Source organism: Aricia agestis, chromosome 2 (genome assembly GCF_905147365.1).
Source record: "Aricia agestis chromosome 2, ilAriAges1.1, whole genome shotgun sequence".
Taxonomy (NCBI): Eukaryota; Metazoa; Arthropoda; class Insecta; order Lepidoptera; family Lycaenidae; genus Aricia; species Aricia agestis.
Window position 1 is genome coordinate 6,054,960 of NC_056407.1, and position 17,104 is coordinate 6,072,063.

The 17,104-nt window shown below is 34.6% G+C and overlaps 1 long non-coding RNA gene across 1 annotated transcript in view; it reads left to right on the top strand.

Moving 5' to 3' along the window:
• The window catches only part of LOC121739526, a 32,516-nt gene extending 22,618 nt beyond the window's left edge, over positions 1-9,898 (top strand). Inside the window, exons 3-4 of the long non-coding RNA XR_006037460.1 lie at positions 7,211-7,314; positions 9,656-9,898. This is a non-coding gene — a long non-coding RNA (uncharacterized LOC121739526). The remainder of the gene's footprint in view (positions 1-7,210; positions 7,315-9,655) is intronic.
• Positions 9,899-17,104: the final 7,206 nt, after the last annotated feature.

Sequence of the window (17,104 nt, forward strand, 5' to 3'; positions counted from 1 at the left end):
ACCCCATATAGGAATGGGGTCGCAAGCATATGGTGTGGTATGCGGGCGCATCACATTAAAAGATTTGGTCGATCGCGCCGGGTGACTCATGTAGGGTTACATTTCAATTATCTGATTAGTACGCCTCCTCAAAACTGTGTCAAATGACGCGTGAGTTATGAAGCATTTTGCATGGGTTTGAGTCTGCACTTGATTCGTAGAAATATCACTTATTGTTATTGTTAGTTGGTTCGGTTTTGTAATAAGCAATGATAGTCGTGATCAGATGTCGGCTAGGTTTGGCATGACCCGACCGAATGCAGTCCGCAATTTGCCTTTGAATCATTTTTTCTAATAATACTTCTCTTCTCTCAGCTCTTAGAAAAATTAACAAATGATATTTCAACAGTAGCCTTGCTACGGAGAGCGTAGCCTATAGCAGTGATACCTACTTGGCTGGCTCGAAGATAAAGGGCACAATTTGAGAGCACAACTCGTGTCAAAAAAATTTGAACAGATATCTTGATGAAAATTACTGAAATAAGTACGTTGGGGTCTAAACACCACCAAAAGATTCGTAACTGTACTTAAAAGCAACGTTCTTTATTTTGTTGTTCCAAGAAATATATTTCGCATTTCTTCGAAAAAAGATAATCTAGTATCACATCGGCACATTCCCATGACTTTTCCAATTCGATCTTTCCCCAACTTTCGTGTGATCTAATAAACAAACATCATTATTAAATAACCACATTCGATAAGCCGATACATAAATATCAATAAACGCCTCCAAGATTTATCGTATCGGACACGTGGGGTCTCGCAGGCGCTGGTCTGGGGGACCCGTTATTAGTTTTTGGCAAATGTCTGACAGTGACGAATGGTTAACCAACAAATAATGATTTAAAGTTAATTGTGGTGGTCGGCAGAGTGGTGGCGAGGATGAAGGGGGCGACAAAACTCATCTTATTTAACATTGAGCAACATATTTTGTGCCAGTCTGAGTAAAAGTTGATGACTAAAATGTATTATCTAAGTATTATTTATTATTCCAAATCATATTAATATTCTTGTAAGTTTAGAATCTTAGGGTGGGTTGCACCAACTTATTTTAACTATAACTTTAACTTTAACCATAACAAAATGTCAAATGAAGTGTCAAATCCCTAGTAAAAGTCCATAGTGGACGAAATATTTGACGATAACCTTAACCTTAACTATAACTACGCCTCTGGTGCAATCCACCCTAAGTAGTAGGTTATTTACTAGGAAGAAACACTTCAGGAACCAAACAAACCTGCTAAAGTTCACTGTTAATCGACCTCGTTTTAACAACCAGACCTAAATATTATTTAAACAAAATCTAAAACACTACCAGCGCGGTGGATATTGAAAAAGCTTCGTTTGCGCCTCGTTAAAAGTGTTGATATCCTAGCGGCACACAATTGCGAGAAATATCTAGACTCAAAGCTTCATTCAATATAAATGAGTTCGGGTTTTAGCGGATGAAATATTTTTCGCGATGTCTACAATGTCTTTCATCGCGCCCCCCAATACGTGTATTGTTTGCCGGCATCCCCTAATGAGATTACTTGTAACGCCCTCTAGTGGCGAGTGGTGGGAGTGATTCACGCATGTAATGCATCGTAACTCGTTATCGATACCTACAAAACATGAAAAAAAAATCAAAAACTGTTACAAAATATTATGTTGTCACATTTTATATAGATATTGCTACGTTTTATAATATACAGTTATAGAGCATAATATAAGAGCAAAAATGTGACTTTTTCAAAACATAATGTAAGAAAACTAGACGAGTATAATCAGAGTTTTTAGTAATTTCATGGTCGTAAAAAATCCAGTACTTAAGGTTAAATTGACTATAATAGTGACTAAAAGAAGCGCCATCTGTTGTCATTTTCATTAGCACATAGTTGTAGGATCACTAGATGGAGCCACATAAGTTCCACCGTCAATACCCGCCCATGCATAGTTTATTAACGAAACATCATAACTGGGCCTCCCAAAGCGGGGTATATCATGAAATTGCTATCCCCGCGCCGCGGAATGGCTTGTAAAATATTCAGGACACGGTAACTGCTTTTGTTTTCTCACTAATGAACAATGTTGTATGGATCTTTGCTGATTGTTGGAGCTTATGGCCTTTTGGAACGACGCGAGGCTATGCCGGACACTTGGGATTTCCAGCTCATAATATAATTATGATTTATTAATTATTGTTGTAAACTTGCTCAGATTCTAGTTCGTATGATTAATGTGTGTGCTTTTTGCATTTTATTTGTCTGGCTGCGGCAACGTTTATTAGTGCAATTTGCAATGTAGATCTCTGGTAATATTGTGTTCGACATATTGTGTACGATATGTTTAGGCATTCAGTTATCTTCGGCACTATTCAATTAAAATGCAGCCTGCTACGATTCCATATTGTTTATTCTAATTAGGAACGAAGCCATCGTACTTAATAATATGAACGTTTAAATTTCTGGCTTTATATTAAGCTATCATTATATTATTACGATTTTGTATTTCATTATTTCATAACTGTCAAATTGAATCAATCAGAATGGATGTATCGGAGGAACATTCATAAGTAATTGAATTTAACAAGATTTTCATGGAGATTAGCATTTGTTTGATAAATTAGACGTTTAATTAGGTTTGCTAGCCATTTATTTTCCGGGAGGCTATTATGAAAGGCTTAGAAAGTCCCGTCCATTTTGTATTCTGTTGTAGAATTGATTTTAAATATGACTCGATTTTTGCTTCTATTGCTTTTAGGTTATATTTGGGAAATATTCATAACCAGCCGAACTTATATCGGAAGTAGTTGAAACTTTTTGTGTGAGATTTAATCCCGTTGTATTTTAAGTAAAATTCAGAGCACTCTGCTAAAAGCTAGTTGAAGGCAATGGGGGTAGTTTTAGTGGGTACGGCCCACTTGGGACCTACTCTATCCGAGGCCTGCGAGCGTGCGTAAAAAGCGTTTTTACGTAATATTTAAAACATGAAGCGTTATAGTATGCATTAATATCAAATACTTTCGTATTAACTTCCATGAACGTTTTGGGACACTAGCTTTATATTAAAAACCAACCTTATCAACTTGTATCCATACTTCCATACTAATATTATAAATGCGAAAGTGTCTCTGTCTGTCTGTCTGTATGTCTGTCTGTTACCTCTTCACGTCCTTACCGCTGAACTGATTTTACTGAAATTTGGTATGGAGATACTTTGAGTCCTGGAAAAGGACATAGGATACTTTTTATCCCGAAAAATGTACGGTTCCCGTGCGGTAAACGAATTTTGGCGCAACGGAGTTACGGGCGTTATCTAGTTTATTATAAAGACAAGTGAACATTTCCAAAAAAGGCTGTTGTGAAAATGAACTTTCAGAGATCCGTGTTGTAACATCTAGCTTTTGCTAATCCATGTTGTAGCAAAATTCAGCATTTGGCGTATCGGGCTGTTCAGGCCTATGAATATGATCGTTTATCATGGGTCTCTGGTTAACAGAGGAGGTACATAACCGTAAATCGTCCGCACAGTCCGGCCGGCCATCAGTGTTGTTGACAACTTGTTATCAATGGGCTCGCTCAGATTAAGATGGAGTAATGAATTTAAGAATATTAAAGTAGATTTTAGTATAAATTTTTTAACTGTAGTTTATTTACTGCAGTTTTTTTTTCAAACTTGCATGTTACCTTTATTATGCATCTTCCATACTTATAGTATGAAAGGGAAATTGTTTCTTTTTGTGTAGTTTTTGCTACCTCCTCTTCTATTGAGATACTTTATCCTGAAGGGTAGTTTTGATTACGCCAAAATGAATGATTAAATATTAACTACATAGTAAAGTCAAGTTCTTCGATTTCCAACTTTATTTTCGCTACCTTTTTTAATATAAAAAAATGAAATACGTGAATAAAATCACAAACATTAGGAACACAGTGTTGTATGGCATACACAACAAAGAACTGTTTCATATGAAACACAATATAATTCTCAAGTATGAGAATAACGTCTTAACTTCATTACCTGAGCTACTATTGTATTTAAAGCAAAGTTAAACTTGGTCCCTGGGCACTCAAACCTAATCCGGCAGTTGAAATGTTAGCGAATTATAAATGCACATATTACAGAAAACATACATATTTTGAAGTTCTTCATATTTTGGTTTCAGTAGAGAATATTATGTACCTAATATACAGCTTTGTTTGAATATATTTTTTATGTGGATGTATGCCTTTTTATCTGGCTATTTTCTTTTATAATTTGGCGTAATTCTCAAAGTAGAGATTTTAAAACGTAATGTAATAAGTGTCATTAAATACCCTATTTGGGGTTTGAAATCAATATTAAGGAGATCATAATGGGTATTACAATCGTGTAATGACGTCGTAAAATTAATGTCCCACTAAATATCGATGTTGATTCAAGATTTTATTTTTATTGCAATTTATAATATTATCTTAAATCGTTGGTTGAATTTTTGATCATTAACTTTCTGATCATTAATTTATTAAATATTTCAAAATTGTTTTAAATGCTGCATTCGGTTGCTAGTTCTTGTTTGACAATTCTAGTTAACCGATTACAGCCACAAGTGCGTTCATTATCATACTGTAAACGCCTATTGGTATATTAATAAAGTATGGCCGATGACGGGGCTTACCCTCGTCACGCCGCGTTCGGAATTAACTGAACGGTTCGCTCATTACTTCGGCATGGTAATGCGGTTTTCACATAATTTGTTACTTGTCTCTTTTTGAAACGTCTGTACATAATTAAAAGTCTAAGCTGGGTAGCGGAAACGTTATTACTTATTTACTAACGCAAATATTATTCAATTCTGAATATTGAATAAAAATAACATCAAAATATTATACATTTTTTATTACTTATCTAGATAATAATAGCCTGCATATTCAATCATAACAATACTGATACTGCCATCTAGGCATTTTAAATGTTAACTTTCGAAATGTAATTATAAAAATGGTTTGTACGAACTTGTATCAATAATACCCCGAAACTGCGGCCGGGGGGTCGTTACTTCTTATTAATGACCCCTTATGACCTTTTTCTGTCACCGTAAAGTGCTTTATTATTTATTGGGGACCGTAATGAGTTTTGTTGGTTTATTTTTCACTTAATATTATATTTAATAAAGTAATTATTTATTGCTGTTAGTGAAAGTTAAACAATTTATAATTCTGAATTAGTCAAAGAGGTCTATAGGACCAATCTTTATTCTCGTTTTTTTTTTTGCCAAATTACATAAAAACGCCAAAAAGCTATTATTATCATTGTACATGTCCTCACAACGTGGCCTCGCTTTAATATACTTTCGAAAGTAAAATCAAATTGGTCTTTAATTTATTTGATTTTAAATTAAAAATAGCCAAAAAAACACTTTTTAGGTTTTTAACCGTATACGTTGTAAAAAGTAACAAATTCGTATCAAAACAGTTTCTTATGTCATATGTGATAAAAGCGGTTGGCCAAGACCGAACCTAACTGGCGTGAGCCCCGCCAGCTGTGTCAAATGGAGCCCCGGCGAATTTACGATCAACCACGTTAATGGGTCAAATCGACCCCATAATATCTTAAAACATGTTCGGGAAAGATTGAAAAATCACAGTCGTAAACGGTGTGGTTTATATCTCAATGATTGAATAGGGCGTAGTACGTTTACTGTTCGAGCAGTGCAACTATAAAAGTTTCTATTGCTTTAAGCCTTGTTCGGATTTAACAGTTAACTTAAAATGTTATAAGATTTTATTATACTTTCGCAAAATATTTTGCTAGTCTTGTAGGAAAAAAATAAAATAAAATCTTTTTTTTTTTTTCATAATGGGAAGTACTTACCTATAGCTGTTGATACTATTATGTGCCTGCAATGATATGTGAAGACAAAATAATTTTACGGTATATAAATTATTCCTTTCCTGCGCTTGTTCATTACAAGAATAAATATCATCAAAATGTTTTAAAGAATCCGTTAACAAATGAAAAATCAATTGTACAATAGCTTGTAAAACCGCCATCTAGTTTGGAATGGGTGTATTAATTTAACAGCGGCATCTGCTGGCGAGTAGCGGTAACGACTGGGCGGCTCGACCTAATCGGGCGGAACATGAAAAATGAAGTTCGTACGAGCCATTACATCCTGTGATTTTTATTCTAATAAATCTTTGTTCGGTTCCCTGTGTTCGACGGCTTGTCGCTGCCGTATAATTTTTTATTAAAACGTACGTTTCTCGTGTTTACAGCTGGGCCAATTTGCTCTAAAATGTATTTTTATGTGTTGCAGAGTACGTTTAAGTTTTCACATGTTACCTGTGTCTAATTGGTGAACCTATTGACATTTGAGACTCATAACTAAATAGTGGTGAAAACTCATAACTAAATAGTATAGCCGCTAATATAATATTATTTTATTTATTTATTTATTTTATTATTATATTAATATTATAATAGTAAGTCTAGTCTAGAAGTTAAATCATCAATATAAAGTTGTCTCTCAGCGTAACATTTTGTCGCAAATTATTTCACCTTCATATAAGATTCAGCAAATTTATGTAAGGTTTATTTTTGATGACTTTACATTATGCATATGGAGGTGTGTATGTGATTAATTAAATAACTGTAGAGAGGGTAGGGCGAAGGGCGCAGGGCGAGCAAACATCTGTAGCGGAATCGAGTAGGTGAATATGCAAATTAGAGGTTACATACTTGATATCACTCCGAAGGAAACATAAAAACACTAGACTATAATATTATGTTGGTTATAAAATTATAAAACACGCGTAGTTTTATGATTGAAAAAATTAAAAATAACAATAATGCTACTTACTTTTATTATTATAACTTGCTTTTGCAGTTAAAATCTTGAAGACCTTAATTTTTTTTATAAAAAATGATGAACCCAAAAATTGTTTAGATTAATCTTGGAATCACCAATATCTATACTATCATTATACTTACAAAAAACTTTAGGCACTTTGCTATAAAAAATAAAAAAAATCTTATTAAACTTGTATCTACGAGTTTAGTCTTAAATGGGCCAGTACTTAACGCTTATTTTTAATTTGATTAAAATATTAAAAGGGTAGGAAATTCGAATAATTTAAAACAACACATTATTCCGAACCCGTAGAGCGCCAATTTCGTCGTGTATTAATTATTAAATTTTTCGTTTCAGACATTCAACGGAAGCAATGATTAAAGAGCAATCTGCTGCGGCGTTAGAAGCAGAAGAGGATCAAGAAGAATCAACAAATGAAGCTTTGGGCAAACGGCATACTAGTTTGAATTTTTTTTACTATTAAAATAACTAACTTACCGCTGTACACAGAGACATTCAATTATGATTAACCTTCAATTTAATGAAGACTTTGATAGATAATGTATGGGGCTTATGTCAAAATTTTGAATATATACAATTAAGTAATTAATGTTCCACTCTGCGTGCGGCAGTTAGATAAATAAATACGCAAGCAGAGCTTTGTTAAAAATATTAACTTAAGTATAGAATAATATTGGACATAATTAAGTGCTTAAAAAGAAAAGCATTGTTATATTTATGGAGAATGATAAAGGAAAATAATACTTTTCTGTCCAAATAACATAGCAAGAAGTTTATCTATCATTTGTAGAGAATGATTTGCTTTTGAGCGAATAGTGTACCACCCTCAACAAGTTTGTTACAATTTGAACTGTACATACCTAGTACTCATAAATACCAGGATTCTAATAAGAGCGCTTACAGACGAAAGCACGTGTCGGCGGCACGCGTCGGCGGCAGTCGACGGCAGACCACGGCACGTGTCGGTGGCAGTCGACGGCAGTCGGTGGCACGTGTCGGCGGCAGTCGACGGCAGTCGGTGGCACGTGTCGGCGGCAGTCGGCGGCAGTCGACAGCAGCTGTCGGCAGTTTATCACGCTTGCAGGTGTGACGTAGCGAGTAAAGGTAAAGGTCCACAGGTCGGTATTGTACACAACGGACGTCTCGCATCAAACGGATCCGTTCGTTGCGTATGATACCGACCTGTGGCCGCTTACCTTTAGGCGGTACGTCACAACTGGGGGCCTACCACCACCTCTACTAAGCGACACCGTTTGATAGATAAGCAATAATTACTTTAACGTCAAGCTAGCGATCTTAAAAAAGTTTATATTTCATAGCGGAACAATGTTTTGCATTTTTTACTGTTTTTTACTAAAATTATATTTAAAAATTGAGTACGGTAATGTTATTGTAATCATACAATAAAGTGTTCTGGAAACATGATCGTTTTAGGAAAGGTAGTGGCAAGCGTCATAAACTATCAACGGCTGCCGTCAACTGCCGCCAACAGGTGCCGCCGACACGTACCGTTGGTCTGTAAGAGCGCTTAGTTTAAAATGTTATCTTTAGATGCTCTATGATATTTCATATCTTAGTGAAATTTTATACATTAATAACTTTTGATATCATACGAATCGTATGTTTATGACTTAAATCAATGTAGGCTGGCTGTGAACTGAATAAGCTACTATGTAGATCTTGCAACTCTTGTACTCGGCTAGTCTAGGCAGTACCATATTATAAAGTGACATTGCAAAACGTCAGACCCCCAAATGTTAGAGAAGCGTTAGTCAAAATTCTCACTTCGCTCAATTCCGTCAGCAGCTCACAATGTCCCAGTTAGCTGAAATTCGGCAGCGCAAATTCCCAGTTACCAAACTTGGGGCTAGTTATTTGCATTTTAAAAGACCTCTTAATATGATCTACGTTGTAACATTCATAATATATGTGCGGTGCTCCTAGACCACGACGTCGCCGAATAATTATCATCGCAAGAGCAATTGAGGCGCGGTAAATAATGAAGAGGGCCTGGAGTTGAGGTGTTATGCATAAGTGACGGCAAATATTTCCTATCTACCCGCATTAATATTCAAGAGAAAGGGAATCGATTTTGCGGTGGTTTTTAAAGATTTTTGTGCTGTGTACGCTGTATGATAATGACAAAAGGTATTAAGGAAGGCAACATGAAGATTGAAGGTACAAAGTAAATAAGGCATAGATTGTGGATCAGTAGAGCTACCTTAATTCAAAAATATATTATGTATACAAATATATTTTTGAATTTAGGGAGCTCAGCTGCTTTTTAGATAATGTTGCGATACCCAAAGTTACAAATACAACAAAGTAGACAATATAAGGAGAATAATGAACATAAAAAAGTTAATTTTAGCATTTTCCCACCAGCGGGAAGGAATTAAATAGCATTTCATCTCTACCTTGAAATTTTAATAAGATTATAATAGAGTCGGTACGAAATAGCTGAAATATTAAAATTTTCATTAGTGACCTAATGCTGAAAGTTTATTTATGAGAAGTAGGTTTTGTTTTTTTTTCTTGTACTTTCACAGCACCTAGTATAAAGTATTAGTATGAAAGTTTGATATCAATAGATTTGTTATTAATTATAATTTAATCTTAAATTAAATCTAAAATACGGTCATTTTTTTATTTTGAATATTAATTGATTATCATAAATGAATAACAAAGATACAATGATATAATATCAAAATTTGAGCAGAACGTAATATTATATTATTAGATATTCTACTGAGCAACTTTATAAATTTTTTTCTTTTACAGGTATTTTCATCGGTAGCAGAGACAAAAAACCATATTAGATATTACTTTGCGTTCCAATCGTGAATTGTGTTCACGGTTAGGACGCAGGGTTATAAAACGCGCCAAGCAGTTCCGCTACTCGTCGCTCGATGTCGCCAGTTGGGGGTTGGGCAGCGGCGTGCCCTTGTCATTCTTCTCGCCCTGTGTGTTGATACTACTGGACGGAGAACTGATAAGGGCATGTCCTGTTACTGAACATCGAACGAAGAATGAAGAATAAAGAAGATCCTTTTAAGATTAATTATTTTTTGGCTCCAACGTCAGTCTGGATATAAAAATATGCCTTTTTCATTCATTACTACTAGGAATGAGAGAGGTCCCATTATATTTAAGTATGAGAGAATTAACTTTAACCCAGACTGTCGCATGTAGACCTTATAAAGATTGTGACTTGTGAGTTATGTTGGTTCTTGGCTATGATTATTAAAATTATTGTATATTATGACGTATCTACATAGGGTGGGTTGCACCAACTTACTTTAACTATAAATGTCTAATATTTGGTTAAGAGGGCGACTAACCCAAAAAATCAAACATCGTCCTTCTCTCTTCACACTTACGCCCATCTTTCATATGCCAGGTGAAAAAGGACGACTTGGTTTCATCACCAAATTAGTTTTTTCTCAATAACTCGATATTTTAAAAATTTTAAAAATAAACAATATTTTAAAAATTCGCTAGGTCGGTTTCTCAATGATAGAATTTTATACAATGTGTGAAAATATTAACTTAGTCCAATGCACGGTTATGGCAATAAATAAAAATTCGTGAAAATTAGATGCGTCTTTGTGATTTTTTTCTATCGAGAAAATTTTAAGGTATCGTGTTTTTGCTCAGATCGAATTCTTAGAAATATAATGTAGTATCTATTTTTGAAAATGAAACAATTCGGGGCTTATTTTCAAGTACAAAAATGAATTATAAAATTAAAGGACGAAGAAGGAATATTTAACGATAACCATATTAACCGCTCAAACTTACTGAAATTAAAATTTAAGTAAGTTTGATTGGTTAATATGGTTATTCGATATTTAAAAATATCGATTTTTTTTCGTGAAAATTTACATCGTGAAAGTTAAAATTATAACTTAACTATAAGTTATACTTAACCATAACTTTGACCATAACTTTAACTTTAACCACGCCTCTGGTGCAACCCACCCTTACTATATTGAGCTCTATACAAAATACTTAGATGAATGATTAGTCTCGCGCGTGGCGCGCGTGAGACCAATCATTTATCTAAGACAAAATAATTATTAATCTTTATCTACCTATTTTAATTTTACTCACTTCTAGAAAAATAATTAAATTTTAACCGACTTTGTGCCATAATTCGCCGACTGAATTTATTTTAACAACATATTTTCTAAAATTTCTAATAAGACGTATGTGATTTGTTTCTGTACTTATGTGTATACTGTATACACTTACCTACTTTATGTAAACTTTTTTGGCATTACCTTATTATTATTGCCATGGGCTATAAGTTATAACCATCTGTGTATGTGTCTGTGTGACCATGTTAAATAAATTAATGTTCAACGTTGTCAAAATACGTACCTACCCAAAAATTTCCTGTTCAAACTACGAGATATTTGTATTGCATACAGATTTCTACCTATGTTTTATCTTATATCGTTAAATGTGCAATTCTTGTATATAATTTATGTATATAATTGGAATCTCGGAATCGGCTCCAACGATTTCCATGAAATTTAGTATATAGGGGTTTTCGGGGGCGATAAATCGATTTAGCTAGGAATCATTTTTAGAAAATGTCAAAAGTTTATTCGTGTTTTATCGAATACCGAGCAAAGCTCGGTCAAATAGCTAGTATTGTTTTAATGAACAATAAATAAAATATTATAAAATTCAGTTGTTTTATTTCAATCATGAGCTATTGAGAATACTGACCCTTAAGCTAAGCTATTACTATTATGAAGTCTGCACAGTTGTGCTTGTATAAATGAAAACCTAAAAAAAGTATTCCAAAAAATCACTTTTATGATTAACGAGCTTTTGCCCGCGGCTTCGCTCGAGTTAAGAAGTATTATTATAATATACAAACTTTCATCCCCTATTTTAACCCCTTGGAGGTAGAATTGATCAAAATCCTTTCTTAACGCATGCCTAGTGCCTACTTCATAATTATCATCTACCTGCATGCCAAATTTCAGCCCGATCGGTCCAGTGGTTTGAGCTGTGCGTTGATAGATCACCATGTCTGTCAGTCACCTTTGAGTTTTATATGTATAGATAGATTTAAGTATATTACTTATGCCTATATTAAAATTAAAACCACCTTCCAAAGGGAGAATATTATTATACAGATTGTAACGAAACAAACTAAGAATCCTTTATTAAGGTGTGTATGACGTGTTTCTAAAATAGAGAGTTCGCTGCAAAATTTTATTTTTGTATGGGCAAAGTTATGAAGCTCTAGCTGGGGCGCTTGCACATACAAATCACAAAAAAATACTCTTTCAGTCTACTGTCACCGTGTACTCAAAATGAGGGATACATGCACAAGCTAAAGTTCACTTCAGTTGGTTCCATAAAGTTAATATACCTAGCGGAATAGAGAAACAAAGGCCTGAGCAAGATAGATGACACTATCAGTAACACTGCGTGGTAAAAAGAGACGTGTGATACATGACAGCAGCACTCTTTTTTGACGTCCAGTCGGCACGTGCCGCACGTTGACAATTTAATCTCATAGAATTCATGTTCAATCATGCTTGTGTACCTAAGTGTACACGTACACAATACACATATTTTTCACACAGATGAAAACCAATTTTGGTTTCGTTTGACAACTCGAGATTTGCTCGAGACTCGAGAACGTTGCTCTATTCCGCTAGGTATATTAACTTTATGGTTGGTTCACTCTGTAGAGTCTATAATTTTAAATAACAATGTACTATCAGAGAAGTTGATTCCTATGCAGATGGGGGACCTACGTAGTTTGGTCCAGCCGACAGATCACAATTAACACTGAATTGACATGATCCGACCAAATGACGTACTTGGTCTGTCAACTGCCTAGGAACCAATTTCCTCGAAGGTACACAGGCATATTCAGTGTCAGTTTATTACAATTTACCGGGTTCAAATCCCGCAAACACACTGTAAAATCATTAAAATTATTTACAGATTATTGTAAGAAGCGTAGGTATTTTATTTAGTTAAAAAGACTGTTGAACGATTACTACTAGATAACCTGGTGAATTTTGTATCCTAATATAAGAATAAACCTTTCCTAGACTTGTACGAATATTAAACACAAGTAGCTAAAGCGGTTCAGCCGTTCTAAAGTTTTAGAGAGACTAACAAAAATTAAATTTCTTATTTTAAACTAGCGACCCGCCCCAGCGTCGCACGGGTATAAAATATATAGCCACTGAAAAATGATTAAAATCGATAGCCTATAATCCTTCACGTGGTCTACTTCTTATCTGTGCCAAATAAAAAAAAAATACTCCAGTAGTTCGCGAGATAAGGCCTTTCAAATAATTTCCCCCGTATTTTCCACATTCTTCTATTAGTCTTAGCGTGATAAAATATAGCCTATAGCCTTCCTCAATATATGGGCTATCTAACACTGAAATAATTTTTCAAATCGGACCAGTAGTTCCTGAGATTAGCGCGTTCAAGTTAGCCCTTTCATTTTCCCCGGTTTTTTCCACATTTTCCTTTATTTCTTCGCTCCTATTAGTCTTAGGCTCAATTTCACCAACGACTGTTAAAGTTAACGCTCGGATTAGTATCACGTTACTTCTTTCGTTTTTCATACGAATGAAAGACAAGACATGACATTTTAACAAGCTGTTAACACTAACAGACGTTGGTGAAATTGGGCCTTAGCGTAACAAAATATAGCCTATAGCCTTTCTCGATAAATGGGCTATCTAACACTGAAAGAATCATCAAAATCCGTTAGTTATAATCATAGTTTTAAAGATTAAAGGGAACAAAGGGACATGAGGGAAAAAGCGACTTTGTTTTATAATATATATAGATATAGATAGATTAGCTTAAATAACTGTCTGTAGAAACCATAAAGTTAATATACCTATATATGAATTGACTTTATGGTAGAAACTATACTATATACCTACAGTCCATACGCGCAAGTTTGCAGTGAATAATCTGTAGAAATGATAAATATGCTTACGAAGATTATAAGTTGTGTAAGTACCTTATGTTATACTCATATTCCCCTTAGCACTTTTGCCACTTGTATTGATGAGTCACAAAAACCTTAAGGCTTATTGGTAGAGTCAGAAGCAAACTCCCTAAGAAGTAATTTCGTTTCTGGATTGTATAAAAGTAAGTATTTCAATACAAAATTAGCAATAATTAATTGTAGGTATATGCTAAGCCAGAAGGTTGAAACCTATGAAAAGTAAATGAAAGCACAACATTAGGAGGTATGAAAAAATTCCAAAATATTATGAACTAAGTTCCCAAAAACTTGGTGACATAATTTTCAAAGTGACTAAGTGCAAAGTTTATCTAAGTGGCACATACGTCTTCCTTATGGAATCACTTTCGGACTTATTTGCCTCTTATTTTACACAGGCACTTTGGGACAAAAAGTAAATAAATCTTGGTTTGTGGTCCTGTTAAATTATACCGTATTTCCATACATCTTTTTTCTGATAACTCCTAACCCACAATATGATATATTAGGCTTTTCTTGTAGTTTCATAGTAGGTCTGCTCACATTCGGCTGACAGGCGTTTTGGTGTGAACAAAACTTCTTACCTTCAACATTATCTTCTTCTTCTTCTTAGCTTATTCCCAATTTACGTAGTCTTACCTTGGTGCCTTGAACATTATAAATTTATAATATTACAATCAGATAATCGTAGTCCGGGTTCTCTAGAACATTTTTTTTAATTACTGTCAAGCTAATTTTTTGTGAGTAGTTTTATTTTAATAAGATGAATAACAATAAAATTAATTTATTTGCGAAAAATCTCGAAAGTCGCTAACAGAGATAGAAAGGATATCATACTTTGATTTGATGGTCCTAAAATATGGATTGTTCTATTTGTAGGACAATGTTACTTTTAAATAATATACATAATTATAATATTAACCTTTCATTATACAAAAAAACATCTGGCTAGGGTTCCGTTTAGGGGTTCCGTAGTCAACCAAGTTTTAATGATTATAGAACCCTAAAACGGAATCCTAACCAGCTGATTTTTTGTATATTGATAGGTTAATAGTTATATTATTAAAAAATTAAAAGTAACATTGTCCTACAAATAGAACAATCCATATTTTAGGACCATCAGATCAAAGTATGAAATTCTTTCTATCTCTGTTAGCTACCACTTTCGAGATTTTTCACAAATAAAACTGTTGTTCGTCTTATCAAAATAAAGCTACACACAAAAAATTTGCTTGATAGCACAGAATAGATAATAGTACAAGTATTGATAGTAATAAAAAAAATCTAGGGAACCCGGACCAAACTGATTTTGCTGAAGGTAAGGGAAAGGACATATATAGGACACTTTTTATCCCGGAAAAATATACGGTTCCTACGTGACAAACGAATTTTGGTGCAAGTTGCAACGGAGTTGCAGGTGTCATCTAGGCTAGTACGAGTTCCATCCACCACGATTCCACCATCGAAGACATTTTCGTAAGCAGTTGACGGAACTATGTCATTTGGTCGGCATGTCAACTAAATAAAAGTCGTCATCTGTCGGCTGGATTTGACAAAACCCGACCAAATTACGTAGGTCCGCCATATGTCTATGAAATATGAATCAATTTCTCGGATAGTATATACATATTATTATAATATTAAAAAAAATAAGGAAGAAGTTTCTGAGATCGACGCGATAAGTTCAATATCTGAAATGGTCACAGTGTACGAGTACTTCAGCCTGATCGAGCATAGCACTGCCCTTGGTTGGAAGATCTTCTCAGACTTGATATACTTAATATAATATGATATATCCCAGACTGTTCAGAGTTTTTTATCTCCTTTTATATATAATAACTACGAGTTATAAGGTCAACTCACGGCCGCAATTAATTACTGACCAATGTAATATTGTAACACCTTTATAATATTGCACTACATTATAAAGGTGATTGCGTGTTTGTATGTCTGTTACTTTTACACTTAATAACTATTGATCGAATAATTTGAATAAAACTTGTTATAGGCTTTATCTCAAAAAGTCCCGATTCCCGTGGAACACTGTCTGCGGGTTGAGCCGCAGGCAAAAGCTAGTACACATAATATAATAAATTGGTTCTGCTGTGCTGGAGGCGATGTGGTCATCGTCAGTGAACAACCAACGACACGGATCGCCCATTTACACTCATGTCCAAACTATAATATGTCCCTAGGCATTTTTGTAGTGTTTTAAGGCCCTTGAGCATCCCCGTATATAGGGGATATACGGGGAGGCTCAAGGGTAAACTACGCCCAAGGGTACGCTGACGACCTGGCGATTCTGGTGGTGGGAAAATGCGCATCGGTGGTCGCTGGGTTGATGCAGTCAACACTAAGAGTCGTCAAGGATTGGTGCCAAAGGCTAACAGTAAACGCTAATAAGACGGTCTTGATACCTTTCACCAAAAAGAGGAAGTTGGAGGGACTAAGACCCCTAACACTCTTCGGGAAAACTATTAAGTTTGCGGGTGATGTCAAATATCTAGGAGTAATCTTAGACAAGGGACTCACTTGGAATAAGCACATCGAGTATATTACGAACGAAAAAGGCTAGATGTGCTCTGGGTTCCTGTTGAAAGCTTGTGCAATGCCATGGCTATATAGAGCCATATTGAGACCTATTACCACATTATATGGCTGCGTAGTGTGGCAAAGAAAGGTTGAACAAGTAAACTGTAATAAAAGTCTAAACAGCGTATTGAGACTGGCATTAGACATGCAAATAATCACGGGTGCACTCTCGTCAAAACCCATCGCTTACCTCGAGGCCCTGATCAACCTAACTCCGCTTCCTCTGCTTGTTTGTTAATTAGTGATAATTTAATAATAATTATTAGATGTTATGAAAATATAATATTATAATTACTGTGATCTACAGTTTTATTACAAATGTGAGAATGCACAACACGAGTCCCGTCAGGCTGACCTGTGCCATCCGTATATGGGGATAAAAACTGATTCTAAAAGCTATTTTTTTTTTGTATATCAATACATAACATATCCAAATAAGAAGCGAGGAATGTTTTCAAAATATTTTCGGTCACCTTTATAAAAATATTTTAAAGTTACAAAAAAGAATTTCAACAGAACACCGTGGATGAAAGCTCTTCACACGGTCTAGAATTAATACAGAATATTTTTATCTGTAATAGAACTGGGTCTGATTTATAAAATTCTGTAGTGTAAAATCAAACATACAAACT